Below are 21,819 nucleotides of genomic sequence, written 5' to 3'. Positions count from 1 at the left end.
ACTGTGCAGGTACATGGAATCAAGTCGACATAACTGTGAGTTACACCTTGAGAATATCTTGTGATCCAATAAAGAAACTTTGTATGGAAGCCTTTGTAGAGTTTGCCTGTCTGTCTTTATATTCAGCCAGGAATTAAAAGACAGAACAGTGAAATTATAGTGATCTTCATCCCATAACGAAGGAGCAAAAGGTGAAACACCAGCACGGAGCTGGGGTCCAAGTAGAAACCCCCCAACTCAACCAAGGTCAATTCAGTGACCAATCAGGATTATAGATGTGACCACATGACATACACTACATTTCCCAGGATGCATTAACTACATTTACCATGAGGCATTCCCTTAAGGGGACAGCTCCCAATTCCCAACTAACTATCCCAATTCCCAATTAACTATATACTGTCTGGACAGCACAGGCATACAGGCACAAAAAAGGTACCATACTTAAATAATTGATGACATAGAAAGTTAAACATGCTTAGAAAAAGACCCAGATTACTTTTTTATTTAAAATTATTTCAAGTTCTTTATTAATTTAGCAATTTGTTGGCAGCCTGCTTTTGTTTAGGTCTCAGGTTTCACTCAGCTCTTGAGAAATAATCTTAATGACAAACCTAAGCAAGGGAACATAAAAAAAATTCCTTTCCATACAAGAAGTCCCAAGATTTATCCAACGATTTAATTAATTAATGGTTTAAAACCATTGAAATCATTTCTCTTTTTTGAATTTTCCAATTAGAGTGAGGGGCCTTTCAGTTAATTGGAGTGCTACTAGCTTTATTCTAACAGGAAGTTATAAAAGTGATTATCAAGTTAAACCTAACTTGAGATTGTAGATGAGCTAATGTCTGATTTCCAGTTCATAGAAAAAAATTACATGGGCAGAGATCTTATACAGGTAGTCCTTGACTTACAACCCAAACTGAGCCCAGAATTACAATTATAAATTGTGCCAGTCGTTAAGTGGGTCACATGACCATGTCTGATTTTATGACTCTTTTCATGGCAGTCAAGCAGAAAATGTGACTGTTAAATCAATGCTTTGGGCATTAAGTGGATGTAGCAGCTGTTAAATAAACCCATTGTACCCAATGGCCATTTTTTTTGCTTTGAAACAGAAGTAAACACACATTTCTGAGGGGTAGGAATGTAAATTACGGTCATGTGACTGCGGGATATTGCAAAGGCTCATTGCTAAGGGCCCAAAATGTGATTACAGTATGCGATTGTTGGGGGAGAAGGGGCCGTTGGTATTTTGAATCTAAGTCATAAGTAAAGGTAGTCCTCGACTTGTGACAACAATTGAGCCCAACATTTCTGTTGCTAAGTGAGATATTTGTTAAGTGAGTTTTGCCCCATTTCACAACCTTTCTTGCCACAATTGTTAAGTGAATCATTACATTTGTTAAGTTAGTAACACAAAGTTGATCACATGACCCTGTCAATTGTCAATTGCCAAGCACCTGAATTTTGCTCATGTGACCATAGGGATGCTGTAATAGTCGTAAGTGTGAAAAATGATCATAGGTCACTTTTTTCAGTGCTGTTGTAACAGTCGCTAAATGAACTGTTGTAAATCAAGGACTACCTATAACTATGAGGAATTCTGTTGTAACTTCAAATGGTCACACTAAGCAACCAGTTGTAAGTCAAGGACTACCTGTATGATGTGCTTATTCTTTCTGAAAAAGTTACTAAGTTCTTGAAATGCAAATTGGCATGATTGTTACCTAGTACCACAATTTCTATTAGAAGGACAATTCCAAGTTTTGTAGAGCTTCTGAATCCTGTATTTTATTAGAACTAAGCATCTAGTCTACCTAGAGTCGTAGAAAGTCATTAGGTGACTGCGTAAGTCTCTTAGCCCATCCTACCTCATGGGACTTTTTGTGGTAGCAATGAAAGGAAGATCACAGGTAAGCTTTTGAATTCTTATAAGGGTGGCTTGATGTAAACATAATAGATACATATGTGTTCTGTCTTGCCTGTATCCACAGGTGAGAATCCAAAGTTCCAGAGTTCAAATATTCAAGCAAACAAAACCAGACCCAAAAGAGTTAACTGCTTCTGTTTTCACAGTCCTTGGCAGTCTTCCTGGAATCTGTCTGGCAAGTCTGAACTGTCCATAAATCACGACGCCGCTTCAAATGTATTCTTCCCAATCCAAAAAGCACTTTGCTCCAAGCAAAGATTGAGAGCCAGCACGCCTCCTTAAATCCCCTGGAGGGGCGTGTCAGTCTCTCTAATTAATCCCTGGCTTGACGTCTCCTTTCAGATTGTAATTGACGTTTCAATCTTCTTCTAGTCCTAGCATCAAGCCAACATCCGTCAGTCTCGTCCTCACTCGAAGCCTCTGACTCATTCTGTGGATCTGCTGCTGACATCCGAGGCATGAAAGAAGTAGAAGGTTCTGGAGACGACCTTCTCTCCGACACTCTCTCCTCCTCCTGGCTCACATCTGTGTCCTCTGATACCTCAGACTCCACATTCACAGCAGGCTCAAACCTTCCGTCTTCAGATGCATCAAATTCAAAAGTCCTAGCAGGGTCAATCCTTCCAGTCACAACACATATGTATATTCATGTGATTTTCAGGGCTGCATTTATCCCACGGAATGTGTAATATTGCACATTACTAGGGATGTTATTATTCTCAGCTCTTTCTAATAAGCACATGTTTGCTTGGTATTTGTTTATAAAGCATTTTTAGCAATAATCAACACTGGGTGTCAAGCAAGAGTTATCCTGATACATTTCCAGAATGAAGCTTGTAAAGTGGCTCAAAGAAAAGCAAAATGGCCTTGGTTGGCATACATACAAGAGAACCTGAGGGATAAAGGGGCTTGGTCTATGTAGCAATAGCAATAGCACTTAGACTTATAAACCACTTTATAGTGCTTTAGAGCCCTCTCTAAGCACTATTACAGAGTCAGAATATTGCCCTCAACAAATTTGGGTCCTCATTTTACCCACCTTGGAAGGATGGAAGGCTGAGTCAACCTTGAGCCTGGTGACATTCGATCTGCCAAATTGCAGGCAGCCAGCAGGCAGCAGAAGTAGCCTGCCATACTGCACTGTGCCACTGAGGCTCTATCCCTCTATGTAGTGGGAAGACCCACCCTCCATCCTCCCTCTGTCGTGCAGACTCACAGAGTGACTTTGAGTTAGTCACTCTCTAAGCCCTTGCTGCTTCATAGCATTCTTCCTCTGGAAAAAAAAACATAGGAGGAGCCATTGCTACATGCATTGCCCTGGGCTCTTAGGGAAAAGGCTGGATGCAAACCAAATCAGTGAATTAATATCAATACTAGAACATTTTAAAACTGTGTGGAGGAGTTTTGGGAATTGTTTAGATCAGTGTTTTTGAACCTTGGTAGTTTGAAGATATGTGGACATCTGCTGGCTAGGGAGTTCTGGGAATTAATGTCAATACATCTTCAAGGTTCAGAAAATAGATGATATTTGGACTGTATCTAATGGGATATTGTTTTTTATTTATAAAAATTAAAAAGAGTTTTAATATATATCTTCTCATGTTTATTTACCTATTATATTTATTTTGCAGGAAATGTATAATGGGATACATGGGAATATACTATATGTATATATTATATTATATACAAATATAATGGGATACATGGGAAGATGATCCTTGATGACCTATTAACTGTCATTCACACCTCATGTTGTGGAGTTCTTGATGCTTTGAGTTTGGTTCTTTGCTTGCAGATGTTTCATTACCCAGCTAGGGTAGCATCATCAGTGCTAATTGAGTGTGAAGTTTGGTCCCTATGTATATACAGATGTTTGCTTTGCCAGTATTGGTGGGGATATTTTTTTTTGATAGCTCCTTGATTAGTACATTTCATGCTCGTTGTCTGTTGTTAATCCCTGCTTATCAGTTAACTGCTGATGTACTTTGATCTTTTTTGTCTCATTAGCTTTTTGTTGTCTTTTTTGAATGGTGTGTAAATGCAGACTTATAAACCACTTTATAGTGCTTTAGAGCCCTCTCTAAGCACTATTACAGAGTCAGAATATTGCCCCCAACAAATTTGGGTCCTCATTTTACCCACCTTGGAAGGATGGAAGGCTTGACTTAGGACCACAATTTTGGTTGTAAGATGTGGTCATAAATTGAGTCATCATATGATGGGCCTTGGATTTTATGACTATTTTATTATGTCAATAAGAAAATCCGCTGTCACTAAGCAAATTGCAGTGTAACACCAAACCCAGCTTATCCAGTATATAAGTTTAAGTGCTACTGTTATTGCTATTATCCAATGGATGGTTTTTGCTGGAAAATGGGAAAACAAATCAACAGTGACCATGAGACACTGTAACTGGTCAGAAGTGCAAGCTAGTTGCCAAGTGCCAAAAATGTGATCATATAATCACAAGAGCAGCATAGCAGTTGTAACTTTAAGGATTATAACTTTTTTTGAGTCCTTTGAAACTTTGAATGATTTTAAAGCAGGGCTACCAAGCTCCCAATCTGCAGGCCAGATGTGTCACGTACTGGCCACGCCCAAGCCCATTTAAGGAGGAAAAAGTCCGGATACGTCACGTGATGATGCCATGACGTGAGTTTGACACCCGTTATAAAGTGATCGGTTGTAACAGGGATGTCAAACTCTAGGCCTGCGGTTGGGATGCATCATGCATTGGTCACGCCCACCCATTTAGCGAAGGGGGAAAATGTTGCAATATGTCACGTGACGATGTGGTGAGTTTAACAACCCTGAGTTATAAGTTGAGGGCTACCTGTATGGTTTATTTCTATTTGGTTTTTGATAGCTAATTCGTCTGGATACCAAGCTTCCAGGAACGCCCTAATGTTTTTTTTTATTTGGTTTCATCTAGGATGCTAAATTCACTTCTATTGACACCTGATGTTATTAGGCTCAGATTGCACTGAGGAATCATGACAAAAACACTCAATTTCAGAGTCAATGACTTCAATATTGCTTTACTGCTTGTTAGTCTCATTTGCCTGCCTGTCAGGAAATTATGCAGTTCTGGAGAAATTGAGGAAAAGGTTTTTTGGAAGATGATGTATGGATGAGTTTTAGTGAGATTTGCAAGAACTATTTTCTTTACCATTCATTTTTCCATTCCAGAACTTGCAACACATATTTTGACAGTCAGTCCTATTATTTTTCATTCATATCACCTCCCCTTCTCTGTTTATAAAACAAAACATTCCTCATGTAGATATAAAAAACTAACTTCATTTTCCTTGATATTTTTATTCATTTGCAAGAAGCAGCATTTTAATTACTTTGTGTTTAAGTGTGGCTATTTAAAACTAAAAAAATAAATTTTACACTGAAAACAAAAGTATGTATCAGAGGTAGATTTCACTGCTATTTGTCAGGGTGTTTGCTAATATGTGTTTATTTTTGATCATTTGTATTTTTTTCCCCTGGATATTGGTATGCTGGGTTTTTGTTTTGTTCTTTTCATTATATTAACAGGGCTCCATATAAACCATGGTTATACAAATGGCCACATACAATAAGGCTATTTCCAATCTGAACTGGATCACTTCTTCTAGCATGTGTCATATAAATGATTTTATATTCTTTTTTAAAAAGCAGGCTAGGATTTCCTGTCTGTACCCACACCAGTGCATTTACTTGAGTCAATACCACCATTTTCTTTGTTCTTGAAGTCAATATTAATCCTTTTACATCAAACCCTCATATGCAGCCACATTCCACTGTTAGCTATTGTAGCTTTTATCTTAGCAGGCACTTAAGTGATCTATACTACTGTGCCAATTTTATTGCTCCATATTGCAACCTCCATTCCAATAGTGAAGTTTCTTATATCTTATTTTAAGGAGTTATCCCTTATTAACATAGCAACAAAACTATGGAAATGCCCAATTTCCATGTGTGATTCCTTCAATGTATATAATGAATCTTGCAGCTTTAGCAATTTTTTTTTGCCTACATTTTTATAGTTGTTACAAAAAATATTTCAAAAATATTTCAAAATAAATCACAAAACATTCATATTTAATTTGCTTTTATTTTTTTACATTCATTTTTTTAAAGAATTTGCATATCAAATGACCTGGCCTCATTTGACAAAAATGCAAAGAGGTAGCAGGCAAATCTATTTTAACTGCCCTTTTAGAGCCTTTTCCAGCCATTACTCCCCAGATCAGGCATTTGGGAGTTAAAAGGTAAACGGCATATAGGTGCATTTTTCCTGATTATCTTAAAAAATAATCCAAAAGACCATAATAGTTTAAACTGTTGAACCTCACATCAAATGTTGCTCTTTTAATATAAAACAAATGCAGGTGTTCCAAGTACAGCATTAAATTATGAATTCATAATGGATCAAATTCACAAAATCTGGGCTTCAGTTCATTCTCAGTATCCTCCTCTCTTTTGAAAATTTTAATTTTTAAAAAATTAATGGTTACAATTATATCTCACCTTTTCATTCAGGAGTTCAAATATTTGGTCACCATATTCCTTATTTTCTAAAGATGGCAACTCATTTCAGACATTTAACAGCACTGGGATCAATCAGAATGAATGATACGTTTTAGCAACTGAACCATTGCCTACAAAATACTCATAGCAATGTTCCTTTGCCTTCACAGGAATAGGAGATGGAAGATCAGGCAGACAGAACTGTCAGCCTGTACAAATGACTAGGGTAGAAACATTTCCTTTTAATTAACTTGTTGGTAGGGATCATAAGACAATCCTTATGTATTTACATAGAAGCTGTCATCTCACCACTGGTACCTCCCACTTCTACCATTTAAGATGCAAGGAAATTCAAGGGGCGTTTTTAAAATCCAGCAGGATTCAGTCTTACAGATTGACTCTCCAACGGCTATCAGTTCCTCAAATCCAATTCGGAACAAGGAATTAAGGGCAAAGTAAAAAAAAAAACAAAAGTAAAAAAAAACACATATGATTCACCCCCCACCCACCCACCCCCCGCCCGCCCGTGTGGGTCAGGCGACTGTACTACAAAATTCGTGGAAGTCCCTCTCCATGAAGATCTCGCTCTCGATGACATCGTCTTCTGAGGGAAAATACTGCAAGCTGTCCTCTTGGAGGACGCCGGCTTCCCCGCAGCCTCCGAAAAAACGCAATCCGGCCGCCTGGTTGGAGAGGCCGGCGGCGAAAGGAGAGAGAGGCAAGGCGGGCGGCGACGGCGATTCCTCGGCGCCCGGGCAGTCCATCAGCGCCCCGCGCGCGTTTTCCAACACGCCCAAGTAGGAATCCATATCCAGCGGGTCCATCTCGCAGTCCGAGCCGCCGCTTTCCGTGCCCACCGAGTCGGAGCGGAGGTGCATGAGCTGATACTTTTCGCGCATCAGGAACTGGTTGGTGTTGCGAGGCGCCCGCATGCCCATCATGTTGACGGGGCGGAGGGAAAGCAGCACTCTGGACCGCGTGGGCCGATAGCAGCGGGACCACGTCGCTTGCTGCTTCTGTTGCTGGTGGGCGCAGTGCTGGCGGCAGTGCGGCCGGGCGAAGTTGGGGTTCCTGCCCCGCCTCCTGGGGTGCCCACTGGAACGTCCTCGGCCGCTTCCGAAGATCCTTTTGGGCGGCTGCCCGTCTTTCAGCTGCTGAGCGCGGTGGTACGCCCCTTCGGAGCCCTCTGGGTCTCTCCTAAGCGGGCTGGCCTCCCAACGGCGGGTGCCGAGGGCTCCTTGGCCACACCTGAGCAGCTCTTCTCTTCTCAGCATAGCAAGGGTCGCTGCTCACATACTCCGAACAGCCCGGACTAGAGACAGCTGTCAAAGGAGTCCGAGGCCAAACCTTCCGAACTTTTTCCGCGCTGTCCTACCTTCCTTTCCTTCGGCTTTTTTTTTTCCTTCTCGGGAGCTTAGAGCCCCTCGGACAAAATCCCCACAGCCAGCGGGCCTTTCCACCTGTCTCCTACCTTTGCACAATCCGCTCCGGTTTTTTCTTGACCGGGGCTTTTTTACAGTGCATAGCCTGACGGAGAGGCAGCTTGATCAGCTTCAGGCTGCCCGGTTCCCGAGAGCTTTCTCTCCCCTCTCCTGGCGGTTTTATATGACTTAGGTCCCAAACCCTGTTTGCAAGAATTGGTTTAAAATGGGGTTTGTGCCCAAGATGCGGCGGAGAAGAGGGAGAGCGGAGAATAGAGAAGATCAAGACGTCACTGAATTGTGCCTCTACTTCACGAACAAACCATCACCACCTCCTGTGTGTGACTGTTCAACGCGAAGCCTCGCCCACTTATATATATACCATTGGGAGAAACCATTATTGGTTTCTGAGGAAGGGGCGCGTCGTTTGCTCTAAAATCAAGCCTTTTCCCATTCTTCGAGCCGAATTAAACTAACCAAACAACCCAAGTCATACCAACGGAAGCAGTAATTAGTATGAAGGCGATGCAAGTTCTCTTCCTTAGATCTAGGTTGGCGTCAAATATTGGTTTGAGCACATTGTAGGACAAGTGATTTTTACGGGAGCTCCTATTCACAAACCACCTTTACGACAGCGCTCTTTTCTGAAATTATTTTTTTTTCAGCTCCCCTCCGTATTACACTTAACCGACGGTACAAGCGCAAACAAGTACCGTAAGGTGGGCGAGTAAAGCGGCTCGGAGGGGGTCGTGTTCGGCAGAGGGAGAGACCCAAGGGGCTTCCGAAAGTTCACCAATTCATCTCGGCAGCCGAGAATCAGCGGGTATTCAAAGGGGCGGCCAGTAGAGCCTCGTCTGTGAAACGAGATAGCTGGTTCGCGAAGTCCGTAACTTTCGGGGACAGGACCGCCAGTCCGGCCTAAAGTCCGAACCCCAATTCTCCTCCTCGCCTCTTGTGCGAAGGGATCCCAGGAAGAGCTGGGGTACGGTGGCGCCTTGCTACGAAATAAAAATGGTGGGTTCTGTGTTTCTTCATGGCAGACATATTTGCTGGACTGTTTTCACCCGATCCTATGGACAGAGACCCGCAGTCTTTTTTTCCCACCCCTTAATGTTTAAGTAGGGCTAAAATGGCGGCATTCTCGGTTCAGAGAATGAAATGCAAAGGTGGTTAATTCAAATGCGATCTATCTCCTCGCGTTTCCCTGATGGTTCTTTCCAACAACAGGTAGCCTTTCCCATAGATTGCAGGATCCTGAACCCTAAAGCGGTGTAAGCCTGGAGTCCAGGCAATGGGGTTCTGCAAAGCCAAGTCATTTACGTTGTAGGCCTCGGGATTGGTATTTTTGGAGATCGTCCAATTGCATTTAAAGGAGGGAAATGGGCTTCGCTACTTTCCCTGGTTAGACAAAAGAAACGTGTCTTTTTTAAAGATCGTTGCTCGCCTTCAGATCCGTGTAATGGCGCTAGCAGCTAAAGGCTGCGGAGTAGAAACAGCTGAGCGGACGTGAGCCTCGACAAGTCTTGCCTGTGTTTATACCCATCACGTGCTGCCTTTCTTGCACACGCACAGAGAGAGAGAGAGATCAAAAAGAGGAGTAAACAAACTGAGGGACCTCGCAGGAGATTCCAGAGTTAGGAAGGCAACAGAGCAGGTTTGCTTTTGCTTCCCTCTGCTGCCCCGCGCTGCTTCATGGAGTTCTAAGCATGTCATTACCCACCGGCGCCGTAGGGACTTCGAATGAAGATTTTGCACGTTCTAATCGAAGTCTTCCAAAACATTTTAAAAACATCTTAGGCTCTGTACTCATCAATGATTTGGACGAGGGGATAGGTGGAGAACTCATCAAATTTGCAGATAACATGAAACTAGCAGGAATAGCCAACACTTCAGAAGATAGGCTTAAGATACAGAAGGATTTTGACTTGAACATTGGCACTATCTAACAAAATAAAATTCAATGGTGAAAAAAGCAAGGTTCTACATTTAGGCAAGAAAAACCAACTGCACAAATATAATACAGGTGGTACCTCGCTCAATAGTAGTAACTGTGAGAGACATCTTGGGGTCCTAGTGGACAATCACTTAAATATCAGCCTGCAATGTGTTGCAGCTGCCAAAAAAGCCAACACAATTCAAGGCTGCAGTAACGGATAGAATCAATATCTTGATGTGTTAACAGCACTTTATAATGCCTTGGTAAGAGCACACTTGGAATACTACATCCAGTTTTGGTCGCCTCCGTTTAAAAAAGATGTGGAGACTGTAGAAAGAGTGCAGAGAAGGGCAACAAATAGGAGACTGGAGGCTAAAACATAAAGGATGGTTTCTGGAACTGGATACGTCTAGTCTAATGAAAAGGACTAGGGGTGACATGATAGCAGTGTTCTGCTATCTCAGGGGCTGCCACAAAGAAGAGGGAGTCAAACTTCTCCAAAGCACCTGAGGGCAGGACAAGAAGCAATGAGTGGAAAATAATCAAGGAGAGAAGCAACTGTGGAAAGGGAATTTCACGAAGACAGTAGTGTCACAAAAAGAAAAGGAAAAGCCCAAGGGGAACATCAGGTCAGCCAGAAAGCAAACTTACATAGGAAAAGGAATCAAATAAAAAGTATTAAAGAATCCCTATAGACAAAAGCCTAAGTAATTAAGAAAACTAGACAAATAGGAAAAGGAAACAAAAGATAATTTAGAAAACCCTTACAAACACAGGACATACCAAATAAGCAAAACAAACAGATAAAAGACACAAAATATAAATTACAAAAGGGACAGACAGGAGATTGCCACAGAACAAATATGAAAAACTATCTTAAAGTTAAAAGAGATTACAGAAAACCAATAATACAATCTGGCCACCCCGCTGGAGTTTGCCCTCAGGTGGAAATAAAGACAAACTCAAACAGAATTTGAAACATTAGGCACAAATACAAACGCTCACACAAAATCAACTTACAAAGGGAGAAAAGGGTATAAAAAACCAGGGACTTACCATAAGAAGCTAGCTAGCCCAGGAACGCAGACGTCTCGCTGTTCTCTGCCTTCCTGAAAAATAAAAAGATCCAGCTTTCAAGCAGTTGTCTGTACCCTTGTGCCAGAGCTCTCCCAGCGGGAAAATCAAATGCTCAAAAGAAAGGCATTTTGACACCTTTCAACACAACTTAGAACTAAGGAGAAATTTCCGGACAGAACAATTAATCAGTGGAACAACTTGCCTCCAGAAGTTGTAGGAGCTCCAACACTGGAAATTTTTAAGAAGAAATTGGACAACCATTTGTCTGAAATGGTATAGGGTTCCTGCCTAAGCAGTGAATTGGACTAGAATACCTCCAAGGTCCCTTCCAACCAGGGGTGGGATTCAAAAATTTTAACCAGTTCTGTGGGTGTGGCTTAGGTGGTGGGCATGGCTTGATGGTCATGTGACTGGGTAGGCATGGTTTGACGGTCATGTTATTGGCTGGGTATGGCCAACTCAATATCACTCACATCGAGGCACGCATCTCCTCACCTGACCTCTCATGACTATGGGGGTGCTGCAACAGTTGTAAGTGTGAAAAATGGTCATAAGTCACTTTTTTCAGTGCCATTGTAACTTTGAATGGTCACTCCACACAAGCAAAGTACCAGCAAAGGAGGGGAAAAAAACTCCAGAGATGTTCCTGAGACAGGAAATCTAGTCCTGCCAAGAATGTAATAAGGGTTAACGGAGAGGCAGTTTCTGTAAGCAACACCAGAATGTTTCCTTCCTGCCTTCCTAACAGGATTAGGTCAGTTATTTCTTCTAATAATCAGTTTTCCAAACTGTTAGAATGTTAGCCAGTTCTAGCAAATAGGTGCGAACTGGTAGAATCCCACCCCTGCTTCCAACTCTTAATTCTATTCTAAAAATAATTGTATTTATTTGTTGCTGAATGTTCTGGTAAGAGGTTCGATTGTTTTAGGATCTTACTGTGCCGATATTGATAGTTTTGGTAAGATTTTGGGAGTTGCAGGCAGATGGATTTTCCTCTATCTGATTCCTTTCTTCCAATTCCTTATTTTAAAAATAAATGTATTGAAACAAACATAACATTGGGTGTACATACATGGTACACATCCTCCCTTTTTTGTACACTAATGCAAAGCCTCATATTGTGCTTGCTCTTCCTATTTTTCTTCAGAACAGCATTGAATATGCAGTCTGATCAATATTAATAGTAAAACTCTTCCCTTTTTGAAATACAAATAGCCATAATAACTGAAACATGACCTATGACATTTCATAAAATAATTACGTAACTTTCAAATGAACTTTTCAAATTAATCCACTGCTTTTGGAATGGTCTGCAATTTGTATATAATTACACTAGAAACTGTTTCAAGATGACGCAGGCAACCAACAGAGTTTACAAATTAGCAGTGTTATGTGGGCATACTGAAGTGTACCCCATAACTTGCATCACTACATTCTGGACCAGATGTAGCTTTAAATGGTCTTCCAGATCACAGTGTGGTGCTCATTGCAGCAATCCAGAGAAGATATGGCAAATGCATAAGACATGAGTAAGGCCCCATCTCCAGAAATGGGTGCAAATTGTCTCACAAGATGTGTTTGCACAAAGACCCTCCAAATCTCAGTGTGCACTGAGCTCGGGAAACTTGGCTCTGTTGGGATAGTGTGGCCATAATTATTATTTCCAAGACTAAAAGAAAGAAAATTAAGACGAAAAGAAATTATTTAAAAGTCTCTGTGGGTTTTGTGAGATTTATAGGAATTCAAAAATCTATCAAAAGATGTCCACTACAAAAAGCTGCAGCATGGTGTGCTTTTATTTTATTATTAATTATTAAAAGGGTAAGTTTGGTCTTCTAGTTAGGCTACCAGATTAGAAATTACTGGTAGGAGATTGTGAGTTCTCGTCTTGATTTAGGCATGAAAGCAAACTAGGTAACTGGTTCAGACATTCTCATCCCAGGATGTCTCAGACAACAAACTAGTCAGTCAATTCCTATCACTACCAATGGATTAGTACATATTCTTTCTCCTCCATTCCCCTCCCACCTCCATTGTTGGTATTCTCCTCTTGGTAAGTATGTTTACCATTTGGGAGAGAATAAAGTGACCTTCAGAAATGGTTTTTCTAGGAATGTTATTATTTATTTTTCCAATTGGACACAGTGAAACGGGCAAAAGGGAGTGTATCTTTCTGCCCTATTTGTCTGTGCTGGCTGTGAGTCATCTCTCTTAGTGATGGCCTCCTCTGACTTCGTATCTAGGCTGCCTTCTTCCTGGGTGTCTGAAGAGCCTTGAAAGCATATATAGCTCTTTAGGGAATTATTTGGAGAGGAGAGGTGAGGACCAGTGAATAGTACCTTTAGGTGATATTGTTTGATTATCATTGTTGTATTTGAATGTTTTTGTTTTTTGAAGTAAGAACTACTGGTATTTGGCATAGGATGGCATGCACCGCCATAGAAAATCATAGGAAGAAATGGTGGATTTGTCAACTGGGTAGTGTTTTTAGAAGAAAAAAGGGACAGCTGCTTCTAGACATGAAAGGAAATTTCAACTCTAATGTCTGCAGGAGTGGACAATTGCTCTTACATTTAAAATCCTAAACAGAAAACACAATCTTCAGAATATATGTTGTAGGTGTAAAATGCTAGCTGACTGTGAAAAAGACATATTCTTGTGGAAAGGGTATGTTTCTTGTGGAAAGGGAATGACTGGCCCTTTAATGCCTGTTTCTAGGTAACCTGTATGGCATCATTTGTACATAAAAAGTGAGGGAAGTTGAGAAAAACTCAAGATTTGCAAAAGTAGAAAATCCTGGGGGGGCGGGAGAAGTAGAGGGAGTACCTTCTCAAAATAGATGAATAAAAACTTAATTGCATAAGAAAATAGATGATGAAAGGAGATGCTATAAGTAATAATAATTGGATAATTGATATGGCAATGCCAAGAGACGACAAAGAATTGGAGATCACAAAGTATCAAGATCTCAAAATTGAAATTGAAGCATTATGGCATAAACTGACACTGGTTGTCCCAGTGGTTATTAGCGTATTGAATGCCATACCAAACAGCTTTGAATGACACTTAGAAAATCTGCACATTGATAAATTTTCCATCTGTCAATTACAAAAGGTCACACTGCTTGGATTTGCACATGCAGTACTATATGCTATGCTGATCATTATGACATCCTAGGTCCTTGGGAAGAACTCAGTGTGTGTGAAGGCCAACACCAATTAAAGAACTGGCAGCTGTGATTTCATACTGTCATGAACAGATAATAGTGATGGCGAATAAAATGCCAAATCCAGTCTAAGCATCTAGCTGACTGTATGACTGACCATAATTCATAATATAATAATAATATAATAATATAATATAATATAATATAATAATATAATATAATATAATATAATATAATATAATATAATATAATATAATATAAACCATAATAGTTTGCGATATCATAAGCAACTCAAATACAACAAACATCTCTCCTGAAGATATCATTGAAATAACCAGAAATGGCCCTAGGTGCAAAAACAATGATAGCTCTGTGGCCCCAAGGTTTTGTAGAGTTGTATGCAAAAATGAGTCCAGCAAATGCATATTCATTCATACAATAAACGCCATTGCAAAAACCAATCCCAACCACAAAAAACTTTGCTCAAAACCAGACTTATCCATAGTGCAAAGAATCCGCTCCTGTGAACTCCATGTAGAACTCAAAAACCATCTAGACAATGGAGAAAAGGATCTACACATTCACTACGGAGCTGATTGCATCAAAAGAAAGTCACACAACCCACAACTCCACATCCAACCCCCCCCATCCAATCCAACATCACTCAAAACTAGGCACGCACACCCCTAACTACCCCTATTCCAACCACTGCTGGCCTTGAATGCAAGCTACTCAATGCAAGAAGCCTTGTAAATAATATAATGTAATATAAAATACCTGAATTTCTCCTCTTACTAAATGCGGCTAAATTTGACATTATATTTGTCTGTGAAACATGGCTCAACGCATCTCTCCCTGACTCCATTACCTCAGTAATAGACTATCATGTTTACCGATCAGATCATGAAATCTGTAGAGGAGGTGGTGTTGCTATCTTCTATAAAAAGTCCCTACATCTAAAAAACAGCCAAGTTTCCCAGGAGCTTGCTATTCCTGAGACCATTGTCTGTGAACTGTCCTTAAATATCACATTTCAGTTCTTACTATGTTACAGAGCCCCTGATTATGACATTGAACATGCAAACAAGCTAAATATACTACTAACATGGGCAGCATCCTGCCCACACGCTTTTATCTTTCATGGTGACTTCAATCTACCTCATATTAACTGGACCTTTAACAAATGTACAACTGAACTCACATATGCAACCTTCTACAATGCAGAAACAAATCTGGGACTACAACAACTAGTAACCAACAACACGAGACTTAACAACTGCCTCGATCTCATCTTCTGTAATAGTTTGAATTCAATTTACGGAATACAAATTAAAGAACCTTTTTCCAACAGTGACCACAACATGATTGACTTTTATCTCAACATACGTTCACACAAAAATCATCACAATGACGGAATCCCCAATTATAACTTCAAAAAAGGCAACTATGATCTTATAAACAACGATCTCTCATCTCTTGATTGGCAATTTCTATTCACTGGATGTAATACTGTAGAAGACCATTACAACGTATTTTTACTTGAAGTCATCAGCAGAATACAAATCATGGGTGGAATGGACTCCCATTGCTTCACCTCAACATTCCCTAAATTCCTTACAGATACCCCTAAAATATAAGCAGAAAGTTGGAAAAATCTCAGGCTTAGATAGTAACACTTAGGCAGAGTGGGTAGGAAGGTAAGGGAATATTAGGGTCAGAAAAGCAGTGAAAATGTTACCCAGTCTGGTAATGCAAAGCAAACAAACTCAGAAAGCACCACTCCACAAAGTCGTAAAAGCCCAATCATGAAGACTTGGATATAGCTGATCCTTCAGATGTTATTTCTGAAGCACTAAAATATTCCAAAGAAGTCCTTTAAAACAGGGGTCCCCAACCACCAGGCCGCGGACTGGTATCGGTCCATGGAACATTTCCTACCGGGCCACCGGTTTGCTGGGCGCCGCCATCTTGTTTGATGAGAAAGTGCTTCCGGGTGAGCTTTTCCGGTTGGAAAGCGGCGTTTGGGTCCTCAAGGAATCCTCGCGCCTTAGTTTCATCGAAGGGGGGGGCTTCAAATGAAACTAAGGTGCGAGGATTCTTTCAGCACCCAAGGCAAGGCGAGCCGAGCAACTGTCCCGAAGCCGTCCCGAAGCGAAGCCCATCGACAAAGGTACAAAGGAGGAGTTGAAGGTGGCGGGGAGAAGTGGGGGACGGCTGGCTGGCTGGTCGCTCAGCTCGCCTTGCCTTGTCATGTGTGCTGATGCCAGTACCGGGCCGCGGATCATTTTGTGATGCCGGTACCGGGCCGCGGCACAAAAAAGGTTGGGGGCCACTGCTTTAAAAGATTCATTTTTTCTAACCTATAAAATTATTTGAAGAACCAAACTCTGACTGAACTGGCTCCAGTTTGTTGGGTTGCCTTTGCTATTTTTATAGATTATAAAATTCAAATCAAGCCAATTAAGTCACCCTTTTTGTGATGAAAACAACTCAGAGCAGTGATCTCTATCAGTGTACTTGCAAAGCTTGCATCGGTTGACAGTGGACAACCAAACCAATAATACATAGAAACAAACATACCACAGGCAAACCATGGCAATCCCAGCCAAATCTTCTGTCAACGTGAAACCCACTCTGATGAGCAAATCTAGTTACTATGTCTTTAATGGTTCCTGCAAGTATGTGGCCATAATGCGGAAGCCCTGTGGCAAATGGAGGACCATCATAGAAAGTAAACCTAGGAAACAAAAACAATGCATAGAATTTAAAAGCACAAGATCCATCACATTATAATCAGCTTTTTGATTATTTGAAATTTCAACTCCCAGAATTGTTCATGACTGGCTGAAGAATTCTGGGAGTTGGAAATCCACAGCTCATAAAGGGGCCATAGTTCTCCATCCCTGTTTTAAAACATATTTGCTGGTGATAAACTTTTAAACTGCTCTGACTCCTGTGTTATTATTTTTACTGTTTTATTACTTTAGTGAAATATGTTTTTTTGTATATTTTACTTGTGCAGGTTATTTTTAGTAATGTGAATGTATTGTAAGTTTCCCTGAAGAAATCTAGTTTAGAATGAATGCATGCAGATTTTAAGCATACATTTTTTTATACGATGAGCAAAGATATCACTACTTGCCGTGATTTTTTAGATCAACTTTGTAAGATTTGCTGTTCATATAGATGGCATTCAAATGTCATGCCTCATTTTCTAAGGCATATTTGCATTAAAATTTTGGAAAACATTTTCATGTTTGAGTAATTTGACCAAAATGTACAATGATTTAAAAGCAGGGTGTTAAACCTCAGGCTTAATGCATTCCTGGTTCCAAATATTTTACTTGTACAAACCATTATTGTAAATCACATTTTTAAGGATTCTTTTTTTTTTGACGTCAACATTGAATAACAAGTAGCATTCCTGCTGTGAAACAGTAGGACTTAATGTATTACAGGTCTATTTCATAAAAATTGTTTAATTGAAATCCTGAAAAGGAAGATGCATGAGAAGCACATGTTCAGATTATTTTGTATATTGCTTATCATGGAGCTCTCCCTTAATATATCTTTTAAAGCCAAGTACATACTTCAAGTAACCTTGACTTCTGTATGACACTTTTTGCAAGTCTAAATTCAGGAAATTTCAGGGGAATTCTTTTTAGTTTCAATATGCAACTCCCCCTCCTTTTGTAATAATGCTTAAAACTATCACTTGAATAGTGGTATAGTTATTGAAAGGCTAATGTTCTTACTGCAAGAATTTGGGAAATCTTTAGATTTGCTGACAATGCTACCTATTTATTCTGTATACTACAGTTGCTTGCATTCCACATATTCTGTAGATATAAGGTGGTTTATAACATTTGCACAAGTGTAATATCCTACAACCATCAACATTTCATTAAAAACACAAACATCTACAATTTTGCAAACCCTATCATGTTATGAGTGATAAAGTTTGGCTTTTCCAAAACAAGCATTCATATTAATCTTTTTAGAGATGCTGCTACAACTTTCTGCTTCTTGAAATAACAGCAGCTAATATTCTCAGTGGCTTTTGTCAGGAAGCAGAAATTGTGTTCTCTCTAGGGGGCATATTAACATACAGCAATTCCCCATAGATGTGTGTGGGTGAAGAGAACTTTCTGCATTATGGTAGTGGTGTGGGATCCTTTTGTAATGCTGAGTGAGTGCTAGGTTATCAGAATAGAGCAAACATAGTGAAGTATTTTATACACTGCACATTTGCTATCCAGGCAAGTATCCTTCAGTGGCAAAATTATGATAATTAGCTGTATTATCATAGCTAGTCAGTGCATTTGGGAGTTATGTTAAATTTTAAATTCTGCAACACATGTGTTCATAAAATGAAACTATTTGTATAACTGATCTTTAGTTTTGAACTATATTATTTGAAAGTGTTTCTGGAAATGTATAAACTTCATTTTAAAATTGGTAGGTTCTAGGAAAAAACACAGTAACAATGTCTATAATTTGTATAGAATGTGAAAATTCTTAAAAATTATGGAACTAATTAATTCTACACATGCCCAGACATTTTAAAAATTGTAAAGTTTAAGTGCTAGATGTTTGTCAGAAAGGAAAAAAATGCTTGCAAACACTTCAAATCGAAACCAAGTTGAAATGAATATAAAACCTGCATACCAATTGTACTCTTTTGGGGGGAGGTTAAGCAATATTACAGTATACAAAGGGAATAAAAAAGATTGAGAAATACTGCCTAAAGTTGTTAAAGGCAAACATATAAATTTAATAAATAGATGAATAAATAAATACACATACTCTGGATAGTATATAAAAATTTCAACATTAATCTTAATTATACAATCACATCAAGGAAAAAATAATCAAGAACAGATAAAAGCTGCTTGTTTTCCTTTTGCCCTAATTAGAGCATATCATACAACTCTTATCTTTTGTTAAATTTATTACACTTTCCTCTTTGTTTTAGTTTCGCAGAGTAAGTTTCTTTTTCTTTCACTGCATTTAATAAGCCATGCTCCAGCATGACTCTTTTTTCATTCCATCTTTCCACTTGATTAGAGATTTTAGCTTGCAAAAATAGTGTCTGTATGCTTATAATAAAAATGGATTCTTATTGAGCTTATGACCTAATGACCAACATTTTTCAAAACCATCAGGAGCTACCCTCCTACATTAGCCTGGAATGCTACAATTGCCATGTATATCTCTGTGTTTGGTAACTTGTTTTACTCCTTTCTTCTCTTACTAAATGGCAAATAGATAATAAATGTAGCCTTCAGAAGACTAAAGAAAAAAATATCTAGTTAAAGTTTAATAATTTTTCCTTGAAAATATTGCCCTCTGCTGGCTTTTCTTTTTTTTTATTTAGAACAGACATATTTTAATAATTCTTATGTTGCAGAATGGCTTCAGGTTTAATCAGTTTTATTGGAAGGTGACAAAATAATTTATGACATTTTTCCAAATGCTAAATTAATGAACTTTCTAGTAACACCAACATCCTTTCTCCCGTGTTTTTATTTGTTTAGGATGTTACATTAAAGTACTTCCCTGTTTCACTTATGCTCTAAAGTGCTACTGTAGGTAGTCCTCTGTTATAATTGGGACTGAGAACTCCATTACAGGTCAACATAATTGTAAAATGTTGTCACATGACTGCAGCGTGTAGCAATTCCAGCAAGATCAGTTGCTATTGTTAAACAAGAACCATGCAGGTAATTAAGCAATTACTTCATGTGATTGCAACTTCCAAAATCATGGTCATGTTGCCTGAATTGCTATCACATGATCAAGGGGACACTATATTAACTGGAACTATGACGACCCTAACTAACCCTAGGTATTGAGTAGCAAGGAAAATGCAAATTATCTCATTGTAGAAAATACTTTCCTGTGAATTAAAGAAAAGAGATTCCAAAGCGAATTCCATTGGAAGATTCTTGATCTTAGGTCTGAACTGAGTAAATGGAAGACTCAGAAGAGGCAAGTTGCATTTTCATTTCAAATATACTCAACAGTGTCATATTGTCAGGTTGACCCTTGCAAATCAACAAATGACAAAGATAGACTTTATCTAGGATGATCTGTTCTTATCTTAGTCTTTCAGATCTTCCAAAGGTGTATCTATCTCCTGTAATCACATCTATCCACCTTGCTGGCCATCCTCTTTCTTTCTACCTTTTCCATATTAGTACCTTGACCAGAAAAACTAGGGTTCATATAAGGCATCTGAAGTATGATAATTTGAGCCTGGTCATTTGTGCCTTTGAGAACTTTGGGTTGAATTGTTTGATGATTTATCTGTTTTCTTAGCTAGTTTATTCATGTTAATGTTATTTAAACAATGAAAAATAATGGGCTTAAAAATAGCATTGCTTCCAGGAGCCCTGGTGGCACAGTGGTTAGAATACAGTATTGCAGGCAAACTCTGCCCACAGCTTGGAGTTCGATCCTGACAGTGCTCAAGGTTGACTCAGCCTCCCATCCTACTGCGGTTAGTAAAATGAGGACCCAGACTGTTGGAGGCAATATATGCTGACATTGTAAACCTCCTAGTACTGTATAACATTATGGGACCGTATATAAGCCTAAATGCTATAGCTATCCTGTCTTAATCTCTCCACTCACACTTTTAAACCCCAGAGTGCACCATTGTACTCTTTATCAGAAAGAGACTGGAAATTAAGATTTGGAAGGCCTTTTCTGTAATAAAGCAGCTGTCAGCATTTTTCAAAAACGAATGTTTCCTGCTGTGCCCTTAAAATTATATATCTATGAATCTAAATTATATAACTTTATGCAAAATGTTAAGTTCCTTTATCAATCAGAAAGTGGAGAATAAAACCTTCCATCCCCATCTCCTACTGAGAGATGTCTTCAAACTGATTGAATCAAAAGCACACACTGCCAAGGACTGCTTATACTATTTTATTTTGTACATTATCTATACTGTATCTCAAGATACATGGACTGAAGGAACCAGAAGCACAGAAGTTGTTTCAGGGTTGTATCCCTCATGATTTAACTGTGTGCTGTTTGCAAGAGGAAGTTAACAATGAGTAAAAAATGTGACTGCTTGTTTCACATTCAGTGACTCCTCTTGTTTTTATTACATCACTGCTTTAACTGTGTACTTACATACTTGACATTTTAAAGTACATTGGCAACTTCTCTTGAGATTACTCTTCTGAAATCTTAGATATATTTATTTTTAAACCATTATAAGGCAAGAAGTATCCTCTTTTTATTGAACCAGTTCTACCACAGATTAAAACAAGCAAAACTTGCATCAAAAAGTTACATTTAGTATGGTACAAAATTTGCACCATTGGCTTGGGAGATATAGTAGTTAAGGTATAGTCTTGAGTGTCATAGTAAACCATTTTGGTTGGGCAGAAATCTGAATTTGAAGAAAGGAAGCATGGAGTGCTTTAATACACACCCATAACACCTTAGAGAAGTGCATCTTCCTGCAGCAGCTTAGGAAAAGCCAAATTTAATACCCACCTGCTGATAGGTGTACGCTTGCTCCAAATGCTGCTCCACCTCACCATTAAAATGTTAACCATGCCTATCTCATTAATCACCCTTTCCCCATTCCTTAAAGGAGACAATTATTTTTATTGTAATTGAATTGTGATGATAGCATTCGAAACAAAAATATTTTTAGAACTAAATATTTTGAAAATATTGCAAATAGAAATAATTCTATGATTTCAAGACTTCCTTGTCCTGAAATGAGAAATTAAGATCAGGA

This window comes from Pseudonaja textilis, chromosome 2, assembly GCF_049901715.1.
Source record: "Pseudonaja textilis isolate UNSWEBS1 chromosome 2, rPseTex1.2, whole genome shotgun sequence".
NCBI lineage: Eukaryota > Metazoa > Chordata > Lepidosauria > Squamata > Elapidae > Pseudonaja > Pseudonaja textilis.
Note: the sequence above shows the minus strand (reverse complement) of the source record.